Below are 7,575 nucleotides of genomic sequence, written 5' to 3'. Positions count from 1 at the left end.
GACGGGCCTCTTTTCGGCAGCAGAGGCACTTTTTTCTGCCTCAGCTATTTTTGAGATCGGCAAGGTGTCCTCAGAGTCGATCTGAGTCACCGTTGCCTTGGCTTGGGCTTTCTTCAGCCTCTTTAGCTTTGGTTTGGGTTAAGATTGAGAAGGTGAAGACTGGACCATGACAACGTTGGGGATGTCAGCCAAGAGGTCTTCGGCAACAGCCTTCTTGTGTCCCATCTCGTCGGAGGTCGTGGCAACTATGACTCTTGTGCTGAAGTGAATTGCTGGTAGGGCAATGGGAGGATTGGCCGGATCGTAATAGGACGCCTAGGCACTTTAACGTCTTCGGCTACGAGTCCTGTCTGCTGGTGCAGGCAGTGGAGCTCGACGTCGGCGTTGGCGTTGAGAATGTGGAATCAGTTGTGGAGCAGAGGTTGATGGCTGTTCTGCTGGGTCAAAGGTTGATCCCTGGTCTGGCCTTGATGATGACTTGGCTTGCAGAGTCGTTGCTGAGGGTGAAGACTTACTCTTCTTAGGGATGTTGGGGAGGATGGACTTGTATGTAGGAATGTAGTTGAGGAGTAGACGAGCCTTGCGCCGATTAACAGGTAAGTCCAGCAGCTTCTTGAAGTCCTTGCTGGAAAAGAATGTCTTACGAAAATCCTTGGGTGGTTGAGGAAGGGCTGCAAAGTAAACAACAACCATTAGAACATACAAGAGGAATAACAGTAATAAAGACTTAAAAGCGAGAAAAGTGACACTTGGCTCTTACCATCTCCCTCTCTGAACACTGTTCAGCTTAAAGGGTAGAGGTGAGGTCATCCTCTGGAGGGAACTCCCAGTTGCCCGAGACGATGAAATAATCGTCTCCAGCAACCTTGTTGGAGTCTGGGAAGTCGGCGGCGAGTTTGTATTCTGTGGATCTCGGCTTAAGGTAATATATGTAGCCATTTTCTGACTTCAGGCCACACATTGTATAGCAGTATTGGATATCGGCTAGGGTTATCCTAGCGTTCTCTTTTTTGGTTAAGGCAATTATGTCGTTTATGACTCGGTAAGAGTAAATGGCAAGCTGTATTGGGTTCAGTCTGTAATAGTGAAAGACTTCGCAGAAGAGGATGTCAACGGGGAACCTAAGCCCACACTCAACAAAGGCTACTACTGGGAAAGGCATGGAGTCCCCATCAGGCATGATGGAGTCTTCCTCCCATGCCAACCTAAGGCGGATGTCGGTAGGAATGGCAAACTCCTGCCTGAAGTATTTTAGCTTAGTTGGGGTGTCTGCCCTCCACCTGAACATACCCATAACGTCGGCTAAGTGGGGAATGTGTTGGATTTCAAAAGAAAATGGTTTATATGGGTTTGAAGGACCTCGGCTTAACTCAAAACAGAACAGGGGCAAGGGTTTTTCAAGATCAAGGGGAGTTTGTTTTGGTTTTCCTAAATTTGTGATTTCTCTACCAAAACCCAAGCCTAAATCTATGTGGAAGCAGAGAATTAAAGGCAAGAATCTGGAAAATGCAACAAGGAAACAGAAAAAAAAAAAAAAAAAAAAAAATGTGATTTAGACTCAAGAAAGAAACAGAAAATTCAAGAACATTATACGAAATGTGTGCCGATGTGAAAAGCCAAGTACAGTGGCAAAATAACAAGTATGTATGTGTGTGCATATACCTAGGAAAAGATTGAATGAAAGCAAAATCACAGGCAAACATGATGAAATCTGAAACACAGACAAAGACTGAAGAACATGAATGGATTCACCATGGCAATAAACAGAAGTGACAGAGTCTAAAACTAAAAAGGGGGGGAAACAGTGACTTACCGAAGAGAATGACGCCGGTATGAGGTACACTGAAGTCAGACAATGATGGCGAATGAAGCAGAACGGTGGATGCTTCGCCGGATGAGGTGAACGGAAATAGTTGCAGAAAGCTTTGAGAAAACGACAATGGTGGTTTAGAGAGAGAGCGAAAGCTTGAAGCGCAGAGGAAAAACGGAGGATGTAAAGGTGAAAAGATGGAAAGAGGCGGGTGTTTTTTATCAAAACGCGAAAAGGTGGCGAAAATGCATTTAGTGTGCATAGGACAACGTGTCTGTCAGGCGGCGTGCGCAGAAGCGACGTGAACTGATGGCGCGTGTCATGTACGGTTCAATGGGGAAGAGACACGTGGCGAAAACGGTTGAGTTGCTGTGCGTGACAGCTCATACGCATATAGAAACTCTTGAAGTTCTTGATTTAATAAAGCAAAGACCTCGGCTATGGGGATGATCTCGACTAGAGAACTTGAAAAAACTTGGTTCTTGGTTCTAAGGCATTGATGCAAACATACTGAAGTTTTGGTCATATGGAGCTTATGTGTGATAACCTCGATAATGAAGGATAGAGCAAGCCAGCCGACGTGCTGAGGGCTCAAATGATATAGGTTCCATCACCTCAGGAAGCCGAGGTAATAATACCTAGGGAGCAGTTGTGGGGACATATTTTTTGAATAACAACACATGGCCAAGGTAGCACCGAAGTGCCAGCCGAGGTGCCACGTGTCCTGATCTTGGCGCCAAGGTGATCTTAGCTAGGCCGAGGTTACCTGCGAAGATACCGGAATCCGAGATAAACGGATAAGGGATAAGGGTCCAAGAATGAGGGAGGACCTCAGCCAGGATAAGGATAAAGCTCTTAGGGAGTTTATCTTTATCTATTGGAGAGTCCAGGATGAGCATTGGGACAGAGTTCAAGGGAAGCTAGGCTTCTACAGGGATCAGGTTAGTTCTGCTTAAAAAAGTAAGGCACCCTCATGGGTCTAAGGTACGCTTTTTGTATTCTAGCTTGTGAGTTAAGCACAATTGGTTATCTTTGAGAGATATTAATTACTGACTTGATCGTCGGAGTGCCCCTGGGTGGACGAACCACCACCGGAGTCTTATCTTTCTATGACAGGTCGTTCAGGCGCAATCTATTCTGCCAGTGTTCTCTAGTTGAGTACCTGTTTGGCAGTGTGGTCAGAAAACAGCACACACAAAAACATTCTTCATTAAGCCTTTTGCGTTTTAAACATTTTTCTTTAACAATAATTGAAATTGACACCTGCATAAACTATTTTTAGTGATGAGGATTATAGTAAGAAACATGTCATTTAAAATTTTAGTTATAGCGATTCTAGTTTAAACCTAACTCAATTGATATTTTGGATCCGAGTTTTATTGCCTTATATAGTTGTTCTTGTCTTGTTTTCCCTTATTTCTCTTTGAGTTTGGCTATTGAAATGTGTTGGTTGCATTTGAAACAGGTTGATAGTTTGTTTTTCAAACTGTTGCTGCTCAGAATTTTGCTTCTTTGCTCGAGCGACACTTCTTGTGCTCGAGCAGTCTTTGTGCAGATCTGTAAAGATATTGGGAGTTGGCATTCTTCGCTCGAGCGAAGCTTCTTACACTCGAGCGGTACAACTTATTGTGTCTGGTCGCTCGGGCAACACTTTTTGCACTTGAGCGATCTGTACGTATATCAGTTCGTAAATTCACTTTCTCAGTCACTTTTTCACCTCTCTCTCTCTCTCTCTCTTTAAACTTTTCAAAATCCTATTTTCTCTCACTCTCTCTAAAACTCATCTATTTCACTCGGATATACCTAGATCCATCGACCTTCTCACCCGTGTCCCTTTGTTAAAAAAAATGTGATTGTCCAAACACAATTTTAAGACCATCATTATCCCATAAAAAAAAATTAAAAAATGTGACTGGGAGTAAAATTTTGCCATCGGATATTTGTACCCTTTCATGTAGATAATATGATGAAAGCAAGATGATTTTTTTTGTGGCTCACCCAAACTTGACACAAGTTAATGTTTACAAAAGTATAACTTGCAATATAGCATATTGTGTTTTTTTCAAGACAGTAAGATAAAAGAGGGTAAATCATAGTGGCATTCAGATATTCTTTGACAGCAACTGCTTACCCCAATTGAAAAATTAAGGCCCATTTTCACATTTAAATAAAGTAAAAAAAAAGGGTTAATTTTACTTTTATCGTTTAAAATATTGTTTTTTTTTTTTTCATTGCTAAACTATTAATTTGTAAATAGTTTAATTTCATCTATTTCGTTAGAGTTTTTAATTTCAATTTGTACGGCCTATGTGATAATTTTTTAGGTACTTACGTGTATGTCCTAATAAATAAATTTATTGTCTAATAGGTCCAGTAGAAAAAATTTGTCATAAAAAATGTCTTTAATTATAAGTTTAGCGACAATTTATAAAAATCATGACAAAAAAAGTCACTAATTGTTAATTTTTAGAGATATATATAAAAAATTGTCATGAAAAAATTATTTTTAGCGACAATTTTACCAAGACTTATTTTCAATAGGACTTGATAGAAATTAAGTCTAACTATTAGGACCTATTGGTAATTTACTCTAATTTTTTTATCCTCTTCAATTTAAAAATAGAATGGGCTGGATAAACAAATAAATGAATATAAGCCGAGAATAACCCCAGCTCGAACACAGTCCAGCCATTTTTTTAAGCACAAAATGTTCTTCTAGAGCCCATCAACCAATGTTCATGCTTGAGAAAATGACACGGGAAAAAGTTTAGGACTATTACTTTGAATAGCAACTTACATGTAAAAAAAATATTTTAAAAATTGAAAAGAGGGTTGTTATTAGTATTTTATCATTTATTTTAAATCACTTATTTTTTTGTATTTTTTTATTACAATAATAATTTCAAATGAAATTATTAAAAAAGACATTAATAATTTTAGAACATCCCATATCATAATTAAGCCCACATATCCATTACATCATGAGTTAAAGTTTATGAGAGCATCCACCTCCATTACCACCCATCCATTTGTCCCAAATCTCACCTTCAAAACCTGCCTACCCTCATAACCTTAAAAACTCTTTGGTGGTAACAGTAACAACCATTTGATACCTACACTTCTTCGACAATGACAATGAGTGAACTTTTTTCGGCAACTACAACTCTATGAGACAAAAAGAGTATAATAATAAAAATTCAAAGGAGATTCATAACTTTGATGGTACTCTTAGCTCAAAGGAGATTGGGTTTATATAGGTAAGTTTTTGTAGAAAAATGACAAAAATAATAAAAATTGTTTGTCATTTTTTCGGAACTGAACTCTCGAACATGTGATCGAAATTTGAGAATACAGACCCGAACATTGTTTATTCGTTCTGGAACAGGTAACCGAACATTTATTTTCTCAAGTCTTGAACAAATATGTGGTGATAAAGTAGTAATCACGTTCGTAGGTTTTGTTAGGGTTTTTGAGAGAGAGACTTCTTTTTGATGCAGAGACGTGCATTTAATTGAATGGGTAAAATTTTTCACAAAAATAATTTTAATATTATTTAAGAAGAGAAAAGAAATTTTAAAAGTTTTAAAATTTATGAGTGGAGATCCAAATAAATAGAAAGTCTAAAATAATTGATGTGATACTAATAATAGCACTCATTAAAAAATAGGAGTACACCATTTGACCCCAAAAAATTAAAATACCCTTACAAGGTTTATTTCGGTAAAATGGTGAGTCAGTAGCAATGTTGAAAATTTATTTAAATGTAAAACATTCTTCATTAAGCCTTTTAGAGTTTAAATATTTTTCTTTAAAAATAATTGAAAGTGACACATGCATAAATTATTTTTAGTGATGATGATTTATACTAAGAAATATATTATTTGTAATTTTAGTATAGCTGCTTAAAATTTTTAGAGTTAATTATTTAGAAGTCCTATTTATAAATGTTATAGTAGCACAGGTTTTATCTAAGATTTTTTTAATCAATACGTCATATTTAGTATAATTGAGAATATTATTAATTTTTTCTAATTTTTAAAATTAAGAACATTATCAATTTTGTATAGTAATGTTTCATATAATTGTTTCACTAACTGATAAAAAAATAGAACATGAGATTAAACGTTTTTGCCTTTCTACTTATTGATTTGGTTTAACCATCCAATAAAACTGAAAACATTATCAGTTTTTTATTTCCAATTTTAAAACTGAGAACATTATCATTTTTTTCATTTTTAATTTTTTTTTTTATAGTTTTGCACATCAATGTTCCATCATCATACTCCTTTATAGACACAGAATTTCAGTTTTGCAAAAAAAAAAAATTCAATTTTTTCAAAAAAAAAACTTAGTTTTTTTATTTTTTACACATAAATTTTTTTTTTTTTAGTTTTTTTCAATTTCAAAGTTGACATTTTAAAATTTCAAAAATCAAAATAAATGTCAAATTATCATGTTTCTTTTTAGATAATCATAAATAATGAACAATTATTATTTGGAGGACAATTCCGACTATTAAAAATTTAATGAGACTTGAAAGTCCAAAAAACCTTAATTAAGTACAAATTCATAAATTAGGACTGTTGTGTAAATGTCCCAAATTTTAAATATATGAATGAAATATATTGAAACACTAATGACACAAATTGGGCATAGAACAATGTAATTTTTCGAGGATTAGAGCCCGTGGGTCTCGCCCAACTTCTAAGCCGATTCTGAAAGCTAGCTGAGCTCTAGCCACTTTATGATATGAGGACTATAATTTCTCAACATCATGGGAACATAAATGTTGTGGGGACATTTTTTTAATAACAACACGTGGCCGAGGTGGTACCGAAGTGCCAACCGAGGTGCCACGTGTCTAGGACGCGACGCCGAGGTAATCGCGGCTAGGCCGAGGTTATCTGGGAGAATACCGGAATTTGAGATAAACGGATAAGGGACAAGAGTCCTAGATTGGGAGAGGACTTCAGTTTGGGTAAAGATAAGACTCTTAGAGAGTTTATCCCAATCCTACTGTAAATCCAAGATGAGTAGTGATCCTAAGTCCATTGAAGCTAGGCTTCTATTGGGATTAGGTCAATGTTGGCTATAAAAGAGAGGCACCCCCATGGGTCTAAGGTACGCTTTTTGTATTCTGAACAGTAAGTTAAGTACTTTTGCTATCTTTGAGAAATAACTGACTTGATCGTCGGAGTGTCCCCGAGTGGACGAACCACTGCCAAAATCTCTTCTTTTTGTGACAGGTCGTTCGGACATAATCTATTCTGCCAGTGTTCTCCAGCTGAGTACCTGTTTGGTAATGTAGTTGGAAATTGACACACACAATTTGGCGCCGTCTATGGGAAAGACAGGAGAATAGATGGCCAACGACGAACGGGAAGAAAAGGTTAGGGACGACATCCCTACTGGAAATGGGAAACATATTGACCTTGACGTCGAAGAAGATAATTGCAACGAGGAAACTCAAGATCAGAGTAACAGAGAGAAAGACGCCGGCCATGAGGGCGGCGTACCGAAGAAATCAGACCAAAGCGGGTATTACAACAAGGACGACCTCCAGGTATGGAAAGATAGATGCCTACGGAGGGACGAAGAGATGAAGGGGATGGCGAACAAATTGGTGGACCTGTAAACGGTCGTCAATTTCATGATGCAAAACAATGTCATGCAGCCACCGTTCCCGCTGCAAGACACGTCGATTCCAGCGGCCAAGAATAATACTCAGAATGAAGGACAGAAAACAGTCCCTGTAGCCCCCCAGC

Source organism: Camellia sinensis, chromosome 6, assembly GCF_055761805.1.
Source record: "Camellia sinensis isolate YWXY chromosome 6, ASM5576180v1, whole genome shotgun sequence".
NCBI lineage: Eukaryota > Viridiplantae > Streptophyta > Magnoliopsida > Ericales > Theaceae > Camellia > Camellia sinensis.
The sequence above is the reverse complement of the archived record's forward strand: the minus strand, read 5'-3'. Positions refer to the sequence as shown.